Consider the following 18,231-nt stretch of genomic DNA (forward strand, 5'->3'; position numbering starts at 1 on the left):
TCATTTTCTACCACTTTATCCGAACTATTCTCAGGTCACGGGGAGCCTGTGCCTATCTCAGGCGTCATCGGGCATCAAGGCAGGATACACCCTGGACGGAGTAATATTAAGTCAGATAAATATAAATAATGAAATCAGAAATATTCTGTCATGCAAGAATATTCTTAAATTAGATTTTTTTTTTAATTATTATTTGTTAAAGTTTTTAGATAGATTGTTGAATTGGGTTGACTGTAAAAAACAATTTCCTTGAATGATCGTAATCTTTTTTTTTATTATTATTAAAGGTGTTGGGCTACCAATCGGATGGTTGTGAGTTCGATCACAAGTCCACCAAGCTGACACTGTTGGGCCCCTGAGAAAGGCCCTTAACCATCAATTGCTCAGCTGTATAAAAATGAGATAAGTGATGTAAGTTAGATGTAAGTTGCTCTGGATAAAGGGCGTCTGCTAAATGCTGTAAATGTGAATGTGAATGTGTACACATTACACCACCACCACCACCACCACCACTGTGTGACCAGTAAACCGTTCCTTTTCCAACTAAATAAAGATGTATGCTATTATGTGAGTGTTAAACATTGATTACTGCCTTATGGAGAAATGTTTAACCATGTGGAATTTTTTTATATTAATATCGGCTCTGGCCGTCACCAGTCGAAAAATTCCACCTCTCAAATAAAGATGTGTGAATATTCATTTTATCTGTGTTGTGTAGACACATCCTTGTATCACCTGCTTACTTTTTATTCCCATTTTTTATTACACATTATCTGGATCCATTTTTTTGGCTGATGTTTGACTCTAAATTGTCTGGGACATCATCTAATTAAACAATAATTTGTTTCTGTAATTATAACTCGATGTGTTTAAACATTTGTTGTTGTTTTTTTAATTATTTTAAGAGCTAATTGCATTTTTTTATTAAGATTTTCACATGCAGGAGCATGGTGGCTTAGCGGTTAGCACGTTCGCCTCACACCTCCAGGATCGGGATTCGATTCCCGCTTCCGCCTTGTGTGTGTGGAGTTTGCATGTTCTCCCCGTGCCTCGGGGGTTTCCTCCGGGTACTCCGGTTTCCTCCCCGGTCCAAAGACATGCATGGTAGGTTGATTGGCATCTCTGGAAAATTGTCCGTAGTGTGTGATTGTGTGAGTGAATGAGAGAGTGTGTGTGTGCCCTGCGATGGGTTGGCACTCCGTCCAGGGTGTATCCTGCCTTGATGCCCGATGACGCCTGAGATAGGCACAGGCTCCCCGTGACCCGAGGTAGTCCGGATAAGCGGTAGAAGATGAATGAATGAATGAATGAAGATTTTCACATCTAAACTTATGAAATTATGCAATTTCTGATTTGGTTCATTTTTTTTTATTCATTTCAGATGTTCACTGAGTTTCCCTTGACTTGTGTAATATGATAACTATGATTCTAACTAAAGGATAAATGATAAATTACGTTAACAATAAAAAAAAATAAAAAGCTAAAAGTTTGTAAGGTATACTTATAACTAAGTAGCTAAAAAACACTAAGTCCTTTATACACGTCCTTTATACACGGATAAAAAATTAATGTTAAGTCATTCATTCATTCATTCATTCATTCATTCATTCATTTTCTACCACTTTATCCGAACTATTCTCAGGTCACGGGGAGCCTGTGCCTATCTCAGGCGTCATCGGGCATCAAGGCAGGATACACCCTGGACGGAGTAATATTAAGTCAGATAAATATAAATAATGAAATCAGAAATATTCTGTCATGCAAGAATATTCTTAAATTAGATTTTTTTTTTTAATTATTATTTGTTAAAGTTTTTAGATAGATTGTTGAATTGGGTTGACTGTAAAAAACAATTTCCTTGAATGATCGTAATCTTTTTTTTTATTATTATTAAAGGTGTTGGGCTACCAATCGGATGGTTGTGAGTTCGATCACAAGTCCACCAAGCTGACACTGTTGGGCCCCTGAGAAAGGCCCTTAACCATCAATTGCTCAGCTGTATAAAAATGAGATAAGTGATGTAAGTTAGATGTAAGTTGCTCTGGATAAAGGGCGTCTGCTAAATGCTGTAAATGTGAATGTGAATGTGTACACATTACACCACCACCACCACCACCACCACTGTGTGACCAGTAAACCGTTCCTTTTCCAACTAAATAAAGATGTATGCTATTATGTGAGTGTTAAACATTGATTACTGCCTTATGGAGAAATGTTTAACCATGTGGAATTTTTTTATATTAATATCGGCTCTGGCCGTCACCAGTCGAAAAATTCCACCTCTCAAATAAAGATGTGTGAATATTCATTTTATCTGTGTTGTGTAGACACATCCTTGTATCACCTGCTTACTTTTTATTCCCATTTTTTATTACACATTATCTGGATCCATTTTTTTGGCTGATGTTTGACTCTAAATTGTCTGGGACATCATCTAATTAAACAATAATTTGTTTCTGTAATTATAACTCGATGTGTTTAAACATTTGTTGTTGTTTTTTTAATTATTTTAAGAGCTAATTGCATTTTTTTATTAAGATTTTCACATGCAGGAGCATGGTGGCTTAGCGGTTAGCACGTTCGCCTCACACCTCCAGGATCGGGATTCGATTCCCGCTTCCGCCTTGTGTGTGTGGAGTTTGCATGTTCTCCCCGTGCCTCGGGGGTTTCCTCCGGGTACTCCGGTTTCCTCCCCGGTCCAAAGACATGCATGGTAGGTTGATTGGCATCTCTGGAAAATTGTCCGTAGTGTGTGATTGTGTGAGTGAATGAGAGAGTGTGTGTGTGCCCTGCGATGGGTTGGCACTCCGTCCAGGGTGTATCCTGCCTTGATGCCCGATGACGCCTGAGATAGGCACAGGCTCCCCGTGACCCGAGGTAGTCCGGATAAGCGGTAGAAGATGAATGAATGAATGAATGAAGATTTTCACATCTAAACTTATGAAATTATGCAATTTCTGATTTGGTTCATTTTTTTTTATTCATTTCAGATGTTCACTGAGTTTCCCTTGACTTGTGTAATATGATAACTATGATTCTAACTAAAGGATAAATGATAAATTACGTTAACAATAAAAAAAAATAAAAAGCTAAAAGTTTGTAAGGTATACTTATAACTAAGTAGCTAAAAAACACTAAGTCCTTTATACACGTACATTATAAATACAACTAAAGGCTTATGCTCTGGGTGTTTGCACTTTAACAACATAAATATAGCAGGAGAGATGCGCAAAAGGTCGATGTTTATGAAAATTATGCCTCTGAAAGACAAGCTGAGCCAACGACATCCATTTACATAATAACAGGACTCAATTTTTGTAATTGCTAGCGGTTTTCAGCAGTTAAGGGAAGCAAAATTTCTTCTACAAGTTGCTCTTTTACAGTTGCTTGAGGTCAGGTTGATCTTTCTGGAAGGGATTTTGACATTCACTTTAGGCTTGAGTAGTTCTAATGATTTTTTTTTTCCCTTCTTAATTGTGCAAACTCGATGAGATAAAAAAAAAAAGCACTTTTAGAGAACCTTCGCCATCAAGCACCCAAATACTCAAATTCGGGTTAAATGAAGCATGATTGCTAGTGAAGAACGTGAGTATTGGGGTGGGTGGGAATGGGGGGTGTTTGGCACAGATCATGTAATATTCAATAACAATTTTTTAATAGAAATTATTCACTGGGCATTTGGATAAAATAACAGTAAAAATGTGCATTATGAAAAGAGATTCTTGATGGTGGAGCGGTGGGTTGGGGTGGGGGTGGGCGGGTGCTTGAGCTGTGTTTTTTATTTGAGATCTGTTATTAAAATTCCCGTATTAATACACGCCTACGTGATTTTTCGACTGGTGTAAAAATATATTCAATATAGAATTTACAATGGGAATAGAATTCGATTTGAATCTGAGAATCGAATAAAATACAAAAAAAAAAAAAATAGACTAAGAAAAGTCCTGCGATAAAACTAATGTGTACTAACTAAAGTGTACAATAGGAAAGGGGGATAGATAGAAAATATAAAAATATTGCATTCATATGACTGATATGAGGGGCACGGTGGCTTAGTGGTTAGCACGTTCGCCTCACACCTCCAGGGTTGGGGGTCCCGCCTCCGCCTTGTGTGCGTGGAGTTTGCATGTTCTCCCCGTGCCTCTGGGGTTTCCTCCGGGTACTCCGGTTTCCTCCCCCGGTCCAAAGACATGCATGGTAGGTTGATTGGCATCTCTGGAAAATTGTCCGTAGTGTGTGATTGCGTGAGTGAATGAGAGTGTGTGTGCCCTGTGATGGGTTGGCACTCCGTCCAGGCTGTATCCTGCCTTGATGCCCGATGACGCCTGAGATAGGCACAGGATAAGCGGTAGAAAATGAATGAGTGATATGATATGAATATGATATTAATACAGTATTTCTACAGGCTATTTCTTCATCTAGGCTTCATGTTTTTTACTGGAGACAAAGAAGAATTTCCATTTCAACCCCTTCGAGTTAACATCCAAATCCAGATATTTGAAGTCCCTGCATCTGAAGAGGTTTTGTTGCGTCCCTTTCCCCTTCGAATCAAATTCCACCCCGTAAACCAACCTTAAAATTAAGCAGAAAGAAAAGGTGACCTTGCAACTATCGTCAATTGTTCCACAAACCCGATAACTTCTTAGCCTCAGCTGCAACTCCTGAGCAAAATCCGGCGTGCATATCCAAACAATTCCTCGCATTATTGTCGCCAAGCAGTTCAGTGAAGCAGAAAATGGAAAATGTGTGTTTCAAGATGCGCCCGTTTAATTTGCAGCAGGACCTTGCCCTCATCACCGCTGAGAAGTCGACTGGCTCGTCTAATTGCATGTGACTACAGTGGTGGAGCGCGTCAGGAACACCAAATTCATAATGAGGTCGGGTTCAAAGCAAGGCGTGTGTGTGTGTGTGTGTGTGTGTGTGTGTGGACAGTATGAAAGTTAAAGACAGTAATATGCTGATATCCTTGACCCGACCCTGTTCACCCCAGATTCACCCCAGGAAAGATTTTGGAACATTTCAGAAGGTCACTGGAAGAAGAAATGTAAGTCCTTTTGTTTGTTTTTCTTTCATTGTTGCTTTTCCTCTTTGTCTTTATTGATATTTAAGGAGAAGTTTGTACGGAAATTAGAACCCTGTTGTAAGATGGAGGCTGAGGGTTTATTCAACAGGATCAAAACAACAGGCGAACTCGGAAACTGGAGGAAAAAGAACAGGTTCAAACCAGATAAACAAAGACGTGATACGGTTAGAACACGGAGTTAGCCGAGTTTATACTTTACAAAAAGGAATTGTGAGTGTGTGTGATTGGAAACAGGTTAATCTGATCAGAAGCCCGGTGACTGAAAGAGGAAGAGAGTGTGTGTAAAGTGGAGTCTGATGCATGCTGGGACATCAAGTTTGTTGGTAGATCTTAGAGAAATTAAATTATTTAATTATTCAATTGGGGGGCACGGTGGCTTAGTGGTTAGCACGTTCGCCTCACACCTCCAGGGTTGGGGGTCGATTCCCGCCTCCGCCTTGTGTGTGTGGAGTTTGCATGTTCTCCCCGTGCCTCGGGGGTTTCCTCCGGGTACTCCGGTTTCCTCCCCCGGTCCAAAGACATGCATGGTAGGTTGATTGGCATCTCTGGAAAATTGTCCGTAGTGTGTGATTGCGTGAGTGAATGAGAGAGTGTGTGTGTGTGCCCTGTGATGGGTTGGCACTCCGTCTAGGGTGTATCCTGCCTTGATGCCCGATGACGCCTGAGATAGGCACAGGCTCCCCGTGACCCGAGGTAGTTCGGATAAGCGGTAGAAAATTAAAGAGAATTGTTTTCTTTACCTTAATGTTGATTGACTGATTCATTGATTTTAAAGTTCTTTATTCAAGTTAGTTCATTAGGACTAGTTAGTTAATACGTTTACTATTAACCGATATCTGATTTCTGTCCATTGGTATATCTCGTGTATTGGATGCCCTGTGATTTAGGTATTTATCCAGACTCACTCAGCTAGTTTAGGGTCAGATCAGCAGCACGTCAGCTTCATCTCAGACAACCTCTCAGACGCTCTTGTAAACGTAGCTCACTCCATCCTCCATCCTCATCGAGATACAACGAGGGCTTCGTTGACGGACACAAGCTTAAATTCCAAAGTCTTCGTAATATGATTCAGGGATTTATTACATTGCATGTTTATTGTACTGAGCTCTTTTATTTTTTTTACAGTGTAGTCTAAAAGGCATTGAAGCTAGAGATTTAAGTTGCACCCTGTGTTTGCAAACCTGTTAATTGGTGTCCAGTTGTGTTCTAGCTGTGCTAATAAATATGAACATCTCGTTGGGGTGAGTTAATTTGGATAAAATAAAATACAAATTTTATCACTGTGAATATTGCACAAATGGATATCCCAGTAGGGTTGAGGTGCATCACCTGGTACAAACACCACTGGTTTTCATGCTAAGTTTTTTTTTTTAACAGGACCACAAATGCCAGGAATTCATTTAATGATGCACTTGAAATAACTACAAAAATTGGTTTGCCCTTTCTGCACTGATGTAAAGTAGGTTTTTGACTCCACGTTGTGCCCTTTTGCTGCCAGCCTCAAAAGTTGTTGGATACGGAAATGAAAGAAGGCCCAGGCGGTGTGGTAAATCATGCAAAACGCATTGGAAATTCACATTTCATTAATACGTCTAACCTTTTCAAAAAACCACCTGCATGACATTTATCATAGCAAACCCCTGAAAAACTGACCCACATTCACCGGCGGAACTCGATCGGCCCGTGACGAGAAGGTGACACCGAACGGTCTGGGCAGATAAAGAAAACGTCCGCAAAAAGTGAAAGTTTCCGGTGGAATCGAGCCGACTTTCTATCGAAAATCTGTCACTTAAAAATGCTGACGAAAAGCTGAACGGAAAGATTTTTAACAATGTTCTGTCGTTCGCACGAATGAATATACCGATGTGTTTTTGTCTCGGACGTGTCTCGCTTCCCAACAAGTTTGAAGGTTACAGTCCACTTCATTAGTCTTTAATAGGTCTTGGGATAACGCCGAGTTAAACTAGTTGCGCTCTTTAAAAATTAAAATGCAAGACGTGAACACTGTGGAACAGAAAGAGCACCAAGTAACAGCCCTGTAATTTTCTCTTAATTACTAGAACACATCCTGGAGTCAAACAGCACTCTACTAAACATGGAGATTCACTCTTGACATGTGTGCAGCATCAATTCTTGCCACCCTTGAGCCATAATGGGATTGTGCCATTTGTGGTTATTAGTAATTATACCACAGATATATTGGTTGCCCCAAAGAAGAGCTAGAGAAAAGGAGATGTCTACTGTAGGAGTACCGTCTTTATCTCTGGATTAATTAGAGTTTTCAAGCACGGATGTTTCTCATTCCGTCAATACAGAGAAGAACGAGAGGCGAGTTTGCACCATGACATGCTGCTAGCAGCGGAATTTGCCCATAGGGTTTGAAATGACGTTACTTGGCAGAGAATCAATACTTCTGTTCCTTAGTAGTTATATCCACCCAGCAAGGCCACTGTAATGAGCTGTGTCTTCCATCGGGCCCTTCCAAATTACCCCGCCGATCTTCGACCGGGGAATTAAAACGGAGGGGATGAAGATACCCGATGGCAAAATTATACTTGTTGGAGCTCTCAATCACCTCGCATTACTATCCAAAAACACGGGCCTGCTCTCGCGGGAGCCACTAAGATGCGCTATTGCTCAGCAATTAAGAAAAGACAGCCATGACAATGACATCCAGGACCTTTTTCTTTTTTTTTTATCGGCCATTAATAGCACCACAACATCCTGGATGCCGCTCGTATTCTTATGCTTTTTTATAAAAAGCTTTGCATAGCATTTTTTTTTCTTTCGCATATTGTCATCTAATCTGAGCCGTTTCACAGCTTGTTGGATTTTAAGTCCATCTCGTTGACGGGAGACAGAATTTTAAGGGTTGTGCACTGGGATGTCTCAAAGGATACTGCTGTTATTATGTCTGTCTATGGGCATTGTTTACTTCTGGTAAATGGGATCAAGCGACGGCCGAGCATGACGGACAGATAAAACAGAAGCCTCGAGTTAATCTTCATGTTTAATATTTAAGAAACTGCTGTTCTAAATGAGGCAGTGTAGTGGCATACAAGGGGTAGCGGTGGCGGCTCAAGTGGTTAAAGCTCTGGGTTGTTGATTCGAATGGTCAGAACTGAAGCCCCAGCGCTGCCAAGCTGATACTGTTGGGTAACTAAGCAAGGCTTTTAACCCACTCTGCTCCAGGGGTGTTGGATCACTAAAATGTTGACTAGCATGTGGCAGATAGTATTAGCATGCTAGCTGAACTAGAGTAGGTACTATCCTGTCATCTGGCGTTTTCTAGCTAAAAGTTTATTTAACAATAAATGTTTATTGCTGATGGGAACGAATCTTCTCACACACTCACTGTTCAGATGCATGTACGTTGATGCATGATAACGGTTTTGATGCATTTGAGAAAGTGTGTTAAGGCAAACACTTGCTATTCCCGGTAGAAAATTTCACTTTTTATTCATTATCATTTTTTTTTTCACCACACTAGGCTTGGGATTGAATGTGGCATTAGTTCTGTATTCCTGAAAGGAATTAGGTCTGTGCGCTCAAATCCCACCACTGCCAGAAAGCCAGATTAAGCCTTTCCCCATGCCCCATTTCCTGACCTGCTCGACTACCTTGCTTAATATTCACTTTAGTAAACACATCTACTTGATGCAGTAAATATATGCGCCTTTGTTTGATTGAGATATCAGGATCAAGTCGTATCTACTGCCAGCCAGGAAACTCCTGGGTTAAATCTTTCTCCTTTTTAATATGAATGCTCGCTGAACTGAATTAGCTGTGCTGCATGCTCATAAATATGCCCTTCACACATTAAAACATCAGCCAAAAGATTCCTCGGGGCAAGATAAACACCCCATGGCACGACCTAGCAGGCTTGGAGTCGATCTCTACATCATTTCACTGAAGTGTGTTATTAGGAGTATGGACCTGATGACTCAGCTAGCTCTCAAGTGTGTTAGCATTCTGACCTGGAAGGAGTATCGTTCTTCTCTCATCCCTCCCTTTGACCTTCCATTTGCTTGCTCAGCAGCCCTTAAGACTATCAGGAATAAACAGGATTAAGTGAGCAATGCACTAACACAATAACAAGCGATAGAGCAACAAATAGCGAGAGAAGCTTAAATCGAAATCTTAGATCTAAAACCTTGAGATATTCCTGTCATATAAATGTAAAGTTCAGACAATTTTAATGCTTGTTATATTATATACTGCATTTAGTCAGAAGGTTAAGGGCTTGGTGGGGGGCACGGTGGCTTAGTGGTTAGCACGTTCGCCTCACACCTCCAGGGTTGGGGGTTCGATTCCTGCCTCCACCTTGTGTGTGTGGAGTTTGCATGTTCTCCCCGTGCCTCGGGGGTTTCCTCCGGGTACTCCGGTTTCCTCCCCCGGTCCAAAGACATGCACGGTAGGTTGATTGGCATCTCTGGAAAATTGTCCGTAGTGTGTGATTGCGTGAGTGAATGAGAGTGTGTGTGTGTGCCCTGCGATGGGTTGGCACTCTGTCCAGGGTGTATCCTGCCTTGATGCCCGATGACGCCTGAGATAGGCACAGGCTCCCCGTGACCCGAGGTAGTTCAGATAAGCGGTAGAAGATGAATGAATGAATGAATGAATGAATGAATGAATGAATGAATGAATGAAATGTTTCTTCTAAGTTACTATAATCTAAGTTACTATAGACTTACTACAGAAAGCTACTATAGAAAGCTAGCATGCTAAAGCTATTCCAACAACATTTCAGTGTTCTTCATTCTTCTTCTTTTTACTCAAACATAAACAAATTTAAAATGTCACTTCAGCAAATACAGTATATTGTGTATTCCGCAAGTCAGAAAATCCATAAAGGTCTAAGCACCGGGGCCCGTATTCATGAAACTTCTCCTAGTGACAAAATTCTTGGAATGTGGGCGTTTCGCCTTAATATTAAAGAGAAGATACTAGTAAAGATAAAAGTTCTTCATAAAACATCTTAATCATTTAAAGAGCTCATAAGGTCAAAAAGTGTTAGGAGTCGTGAGGAGGACATTTAAGAGGATTAAAAGTTTCTTTATCAGAGGAGAAAATGGCTAAAAGGTGTCGGAGATGTTTACATTTACATTTACGTTACATTTATTACATTTATAACATACAGATGTTATACATAACATCTGTAATACGATCGATCACGAACGTAATCCCTACATGATATAGACTCAAATATCTTAACATAGAGACAAAGTAAAGGTTTATAAAGTATACCAGATTATAAAAGCTCCTAATTTTTTATTGAACAACCAGTCACAGTCTTCAAAAGAATGTGTCACCTAGTAACAGGTTAAGCTCCGCCTCCTCTCTAAGATAAAGAGTTTCCCTGAAATTGCTCCTGAATCACTGTTAAGATAAGGTTCTGGTTAGAAATCTTTAAGCTAAATTACGAGCTCTCTGAGATCATTCTTAGACTCTTTATGAATGCGAACCCTGTTTTGTTTGACAGAGATAATACGACTAAAATCCATAGTCTTTATATCTGCACTCTTGCTCGGTTGAGCGATTCAAAGGCGACCGTTTCATCAAACACGGCGTACTAGAGTGAGACGGTCAGTTGTAGTGTCAGTTCTGAAAGAAAAGAAGTAATCCAGTGGATCCCTCGGTGAACGTATCCATTACGTCTCCTCTGGGATATTCAATAATGTATGAAAGTGTTTACATAATATGATTTGTTTTCTATTATAATATCACTCTTTTAACGCAGAGCTTGTAGATTTAGTTGGAGTTAATATTAATATCAGCATATGGATATTGTAATGGAGCATCTCAAGCGGCAAAACTCAGATTTATACGCATCTGTTCTTACTCCTACATAAAAATCAGGCAGATTATTATCTGAAGGCTCTTTTATAAAGCAGTATGATACCCATCACCTAACGTTAGGTAAACAGAGTTAAGGGGAAAAGGAAATAATAATAATAAAAAAAAAGCAATAGTGAAAAACTCATGAAAAATGCCCCCGAGGTGTAAGTGAACGCACCACCGGTGAGGAAATAAAAAATGCAAGAAGGGAAACACTAGCGGGGAAAACGAGCAGCTAAATGGAAATTACATTTTTTAAGCTGTCGAAATGCCATGACCTCGAGTGACGTTTGTGGTGTGCTCTAAAAAACGAAACAAAAAAGTTCGAGAGCGCCGAGAAGTGTCCTTATGAGGCAAAAACGATATCATAAGTTAAGCCGTATCTCGGGCTATTTGTCTGCTGAGTCGGCTAGTATGAATAGATTGAGCCGCTCTCCTTTGTCCCTGTGTTTTGCAGCAAGGACACACAGACTGGAACGGAATATCGCACCATTAATTATCTGTCAAACACTTCATAACGTCCATTATGTCGAGGCAAGTCCATTTTTATGTCACCGCGTCCGTATGCTTGTATACGCCGAGGTAAAATATTGTGTCTCAAAGTCTGTAGTAGAACATGCGACACGGATACAAGGCTAATGTGTCTTATATCACTGACTTCCTGTAGGCTGATAGGAGACACACACTGGACGATACAATAAACCGTTTACGATTCACCATATTAACACCGCGTCCGTTTGCTTGGATTCGACGTGCACCGTTTTTTTGACCTTAGAATTCGAAACCTGTCCCAAAGCGTCCCAAAATCCTTCGAGATGAGACAACTTTTTTTTTCTAAAATCCATCCTCAGAATTAAGTATCAGCGTGAGTCATCTACACAAAGCGACGATAATGGAGTTCCGTCCAAATGGAACTTTCTTAATAGAAAGGCAAATAAATGATACACTCATCGTTCAATTCGGCCCCTTGTTGCTAGGCAACTGGGAAAACACGGACGACGGGAATAAAGTAGCTAATGATTTGTGTCAGAGATTTTTCTATTAAGTCTTTTATATTGACAGTTTAAGTAGGCAGACTTAAAGTGGAAAAGACAGGACAAATTCTGGAAAATAATAGACGTTTCTGGTCATGTATCTTGGCAAATTTCTCCAAAATGACTATTTGAGTACAATTACAGTAATTACGCTTAAATAGTAGCAACATCAGCGATATTTTCGCTAATGCTTTCCTTCTTTTGACAAGTGATGGACGACTGTGGTGCGTCGGTAATCCTAAAATCCTATAATCCTAAAAAACTAATCTGTACCTTAAATCAATTGTTAGCTGGAAAGTTTTACTGTTTGCACTGTAATGGTTTTTCATTAATTTAGTTGTAAAAAAAAAAAAAAAGCTTATATTTGTGACAACTGAAACGAAAGCATTGGCATGATAATAATGAGCTACTAACGATCCATGATCTCCTCGATACATTCTCACATTTATTCTGACATTTAAAAACCAGTCCAAAGACGACCTCGTGGAGACCGGTGCCGTTATTACAGCACAAAAATCAAAGGCGAGGGAAAGGAAGTGCTTCTGATGTCTCAGGAGGCTTGATTCTCTTTCACTCACTGTCTTGGTTATAGTCCAGGAAAGCTGCCTCAGCTCACAAGGTCAATGAAACCACCTGTTTTTCTGTCCAACGTTCTAACAGTTCAGGGTTCTTCATCCCAAAGCGAACCTACAGGGAACCGGGTACCATGGTAGAGCGAATGCTGCATAAATTCATGCTAATTTCTCGTTTTAATCTGTGCATCTCCGTCTAAAAAAAAAAGTGTGCATGCCTCCAGGGGAAGCCGAGTCTGACTCTGCTGGATAGAATCAAACGTTTTCTTGCTGCTGTTCTTCAGCTCTCGGTGGAATACTGTATGTTTTTTAAGCCCTCGGGCAATGCTCTACCACCGTTGACCTCATCCACATCCGCCGCTTCTGTAGCGAGGGTGCGCGGGACGCTAGTCATCGATAAGAAACCTTCTATTCTTCGCACATCTAAAGCCTTTTTTTTTCTTTTTATTTATGCTCCCTTGCATCCTTATTTATTGATACAGTTTCCCTATGCACAAAGCCGTAGAGCTTCTGCTCATGTATTGATTGACCACGCGCCTCTGGGGAACGTTGCAGACATAAAAACAAGCAAACAATCCTGAAAATGTTTCCTCTATGTTTCTGAAGTGTAAACATACTGTATGTAGAAACTAAAATACTTTCCTACTTTTTTCCCCCTAATCAACCAGCGAAAGAGCTACAAGCAAAATGTATTGTCAAAAAGTGTGGTTTATGAATGCTAACGCGGGTCTGACAGTAAATACTGTACGCAGAAAACGGTAGCGATTTTCACAAACTCAAGAGTTAAACCTGGGAGTTAGCTCAGTGGGAAAGAAATCAATCATGTTATGTAAAAGAAAATACTGTACACCAAAATAGGTTAAGAACACGGAGAACGTTTTTACAGACAAAGGTTTAAGATTTTGGCGAAAAGAATAGTTTATTCAAACGTTTAATGTAGAAAGATTTAATCCTGTAATTAATATCCTTAGATGTTGTTTCATATATAAAACTCCATGCATACATATGTTCATTTACAAGTCAGTTTAAAAAATAAAAGTAAAATTAGTCAAATAAATAAATAAAAAAGTCAACTTCTAAAATCGCAAAAATTTCATAACAGGAAGTTGAGGATGAGGGGCGTGGTCGTGTGCCATTTTGTTAAAAAGGGGGCGGAGCTAGGACTGGACTGGAGGTAAATGTAAAACCAAAGCTTGTACATACCCCTGGCTTTACAGAAGTCAACTTTAAATAAAGATTCAACTTGTTTGTTTGTTTTGTTTTATTTTGTTTGGTTTTGCAAACTCATTTTATTTTGTTTTCTTTTGAGAACTCCTTTTATTTTTTGTTTTGAGAACATATTTTATTTTGTTTTGTTTTGAGAACATATTTTTGTTTTGTTTTGAGAACTCCTTTTATTTTTTGTTTTGAGAACATATTTAATTTTTATTTTGTTTTGAGAACTCCTTTTATTTTGTTTTGTTTTGAGAACTCTTATTTTTTGTTTTGAGAACTCCTTTTATTTTGTTTTGTTTTGTTTTGAGAACAACTTTTATTTTGTTTGGTTTTGTTTTTCAGAACCCCTTTTAATTAGTTCTTCTTTACTTTGCTTTGGTTTTTCAGGCCATTGTTAAAGAGTATATTACTGACAGAAAAAACAGAATTTTTCAGCGTTTTTGTGTTTTCTGTTCTCCAGAATTCTTTGGTGGTGGCATCTGAAAGATTTTCACAGACAGCCAGATGTAATCTAATATAATTTTTTTTCCCATGAAGATAATATTTTACCTGTTTGGTTGAACTGAATGTCAGGATAAGAGTCTAATAGAGGAAATGAGTTCTGTAGAAGAAAATAAATCTGTGAAGTCAATAAAAACGTTGCGCTTATGAACGCTAAAGTAACGGCGTTGTTTAAAACCGCACAGGTGTCACCCTTCAAATTAAACATACACTAAAGCTTGGATTCATTGAAGTCATTAAGCAGGTTAAAGCACTGAACCACTGATTCTCGTTAAGATCCTAATTTGTTCAGGCTGCTTAACATCGCTCCTTTTAATCTGGCTTCATTTCTCGCATTAATGACATGTTAAGTGTTGGAGGTTACATGGGCGCGAGCATCCACGGAGCAAGAACGCATTATAACCACAATCAACTCTTCAATACAATTACCAAAGCTGTCACAAATTGTGCTTTAAATGTTAACCGTTGTTTCTTGAAACACAAAAAATTCATGAAATTTCACCGTGTTGATATCAACCTGTGAATAAAAACTAGAAGGTAGAGGTCATATGGTCCAGCGGTTTTCCCACCTCACCATTTTTCTCATTTTAATGCCTTTTAGCTCTTAACATTCTAATATTTTTCCAAACAAATTACAGTAATACTTTTGTGGCAAACAGCTCATTTACATATGTAATATATAATGTTTACTCCAACAGTCAGGGAGCATGCAGGGGGAAAAAAAAAGATTAATACCCTACTTTATTTTAAGTGAAAATGCTCATTACCACAGAGACCGCCTGGGGAGACGCAGATACTCATCTTTCATTAGAGCATCCAGCACTAAAAGCACTTGGCCCCTTAAGCTTCGCCGCCAAATCCAATGCGTCCAGAAATACAATTCTGAATGGGAGCTTTGTGGTGCAGGCTATCTGATACAGTGCTAATGAAATGCACCGGCTCCCCACACACACACACACACACACACACACACAAGGACTCCACACGCTCACACTTTAGCGAGATCTCCTAATCAACCTCCGTTGACCTTTGGCTCCAATCCCCTCACGCCATTCTGCGGCAGCCTCAGCCCCAGATCGTCTCGCCGTGTTCCTGTTTCTGTAAAATCGACTTAGATGCCATCAGCTCTAGTGAGCGAAGCCGTTCAAGTCTCTAGGGTTCAAGTGGTGCTTGGAGACTTCTCCTCAGTCTACTGTACATTCTAGCCAAATATACTACAGCGCATCAGTATTCTGTGCGAGTGGCAGTAATGAATGTTGACTCGTATAAATGGTGAGTTAATAACGGCGTGTGACTCCCCATAACCTTGTGCATCCTGTTTCGCTGAAGTGTAACAAGTCATCTCGAGAGGAGACATCTGGCTGCGCTTTAATTAGTAATAAATATCAGCCAACTAAATAAACAACGCTCTCGTTCGCACACTGTTAATGCTTTCTAAAGCCAGTTCCTTTAATAACTGATTAAAGTTTTAGGAGTTCTTGGCTAAAATAGGCTTATAATTCTGGAAACTAGAGTTTTCAGAGATGAAGACATTTTACAGGAGCAGGACACTCAAGGCTACGTTTTTATACGAGGTTTAATCAAACGAACGTGCCGTAATTCTGAATGCAGGCGAACACCATTATGGTTTTGAATAATTTGGGATGTTGCACGTTTCCCTGTTGTGTGTCTAAAGCCCTATTTGGACGGGATTAGTTTTACGTTTTAAAGCGAGTTACCCCTTCCACTTCTTCTAGTTTTACTGAGATGTCTTGTCCCGTGCGATTAATATTACAGACGTCCTGAGGTAAAATTGCATTACTCCACGTCCCCAGGTAAAACTAATCCCGTCGGAATAGGGCTATAAAAAGAGTTAAACACTTGTGGTTTTTAGATACTGCATATTGGGGTGTATGACCTGAGGTAGGGGTATGACTTATGACCTGAGGTAGGTGTGTGTCTTATGACCTGAGGTAGGGATTTGGCTTATGACCTGAGGTAGGTGTGTGGCTTATGACCTGCGGTATGGGTATGACTTATGAAATGAGGCATGGGTATGACTTATAACCTGAGGTAGGTGTATGACTTATGACCTGAGGTAGGGATTTGGCTTATGACCTGAGGTAGGGGTTTGGCTTATGACCTGAGGTAGAGGTGTGGCTTATGACTTGATATAGGCATATGACTTATGACCTGAGGTAGGTGTATGACTTATGACCTGAGGTAGGGATTTGGCTTATGACCTGAGGTAGGGGTTTGGCTTATGACCTGAGGTAGGGATTTGGCTTATGACCTGAGTTAGGGATTTGGCTTATGACCTGAGGTAGGGGTTTGGTTTATGACCTGAGGTAGAGGTGTGGCTTATGACTTGATATAGGCGTATGACTTATGACCTGAGGTAGGGGTTTGGCTTATGACCTGAGGTAGAGGTGTGGCTTATGACTTGATATAGGCGTATGATTTATGATCTGAGGTGAGGGTGTGGCTTATGACCAGACAGGTGGGGGCACCACACAGGGTGTGGCTTATGCCCAGACAGGTGGATGCGTGAAATATGATCTAAGGGTGGGGGCATGGCTTGTGACCTGAGGGTGGGGGCGTGACATAAAATCATTATGGAGTAAAGTTGTTCCTATATTTTTGCACAAGTTGGCCATTTCTACATGACTAACTTCTTTATGGATAACAGTAATTGTCTGTACTGCTTGGAGGTTATACACACAGTGATGTATATCTCTACCAACTGTAACGTTCTCCTTGTTCTGATGTATTTGTGTAATTTGCAATACGCATGGGACATCTTGTCTTTTTACGCACGCCTCTCATGACAAGGGAGTCGAGAAAAATCTTCCATTTTGTTTCTTGCCGGATATCAAAGGACGGAAACATTAAAAATAAAGAGCACCATCTGCTTGTGTTCACTCGCTCTGGCACGGCACATCACGAGAACAAAAAAAAAATACATTCACAGGCAGAAAAAACCCTGCTTTTTATTCTTCGTTCTTGCCATCAGGGTGAAAAAGAGAAGTCTACAAGAAGGTGAACACTTCTGAGTGCTGCTGAAAAGAAAAAAGAAAAATTCTATTATTTTTCACATTTTCTTTTGATCACATTTTCCTCAAGCAGTGTATGAGCTGGTGTGAAGTTTTTAGGAGTGTAGTTTAGTCATGCTCGTGTTCATTGATGATCCAGGGTTAAACAGCACAGCGGATTCTCGACCAGTCGAACATCTGCCACGAATTCAAGACGCTACCAGGCTTTTAACTATCCCGACTGTGTTGAGGCGTTCGACCATGCTGTGCAACCAACAGCTCCGAAGAAAGAAACGTGAAAGCAAGCAGATGTTCATGTCCACAAAAATGTCTCTCCTCATAAGAGAAAAAAAAGGGAAATATCGTATCGAGCTGACATTTAAATCAATGTTACAGTCAGAGTTAAAGTCATATTTTATCGAGTAAGAACGCTGTCAGAACAGTTTCAGCTCCGAAACTCGCACGTGAAGCATCAAGTCTGGGGTGAAAGCTTGCTGATCGGAAGGTTTATTTTAAGAAGAAGTAGAAGAAGAAGCCTTTATTATCGCCACATATACATTACAGCACACTGGAATTCTTTTCTTCACATATCCCGACTGAGGAGGTTGGGGTTAGAGTGCAGGGGCAGCTATGATACAGTGCCCCTGGAGCAGGGAGGGTTGAGGGCCTTGCTCAAGGGCCCAACAGTGGCAGTTTGGCAGTGCTGGGGCTTGGACCCCGATCAACAACCCAGAGCCTTAACCACTTGAGCCACCACAGCGTAGATATATACTTGTTTCTATGCATGGCATAAATATTTCAGTATAAATGTATTTATAAGGGGGGGCATGGTGGCTTAGTGGTTAGCATGTTCGCCTCACACCTCCAGGGTCGGGGTTCGATTCCCGCCTGGAAAATTGTCCGTAGTGTGTGATTGCGTGAGTGAATGAGAGTGTGTGTGTGCCCTGTGATGGGTTGGCACTCCGTCCAGGGTGTAT

Source organism: Tachysurus vachellii, chromosome 10 (assembly GCF_030014155.1).
Source record: "Tachysurus vachellii isolate PV-2020 chromosome 10, HZAU_Pvac_v1, whole genome shotgun sequence".
In the NCBI taxonomy this organism is placed as follows: Eukaryota; Metazoa; Chordata; class Actinopteri; order Siluriformes; family Bagridae; genus Tachysurus; species Tachysurus vachellii.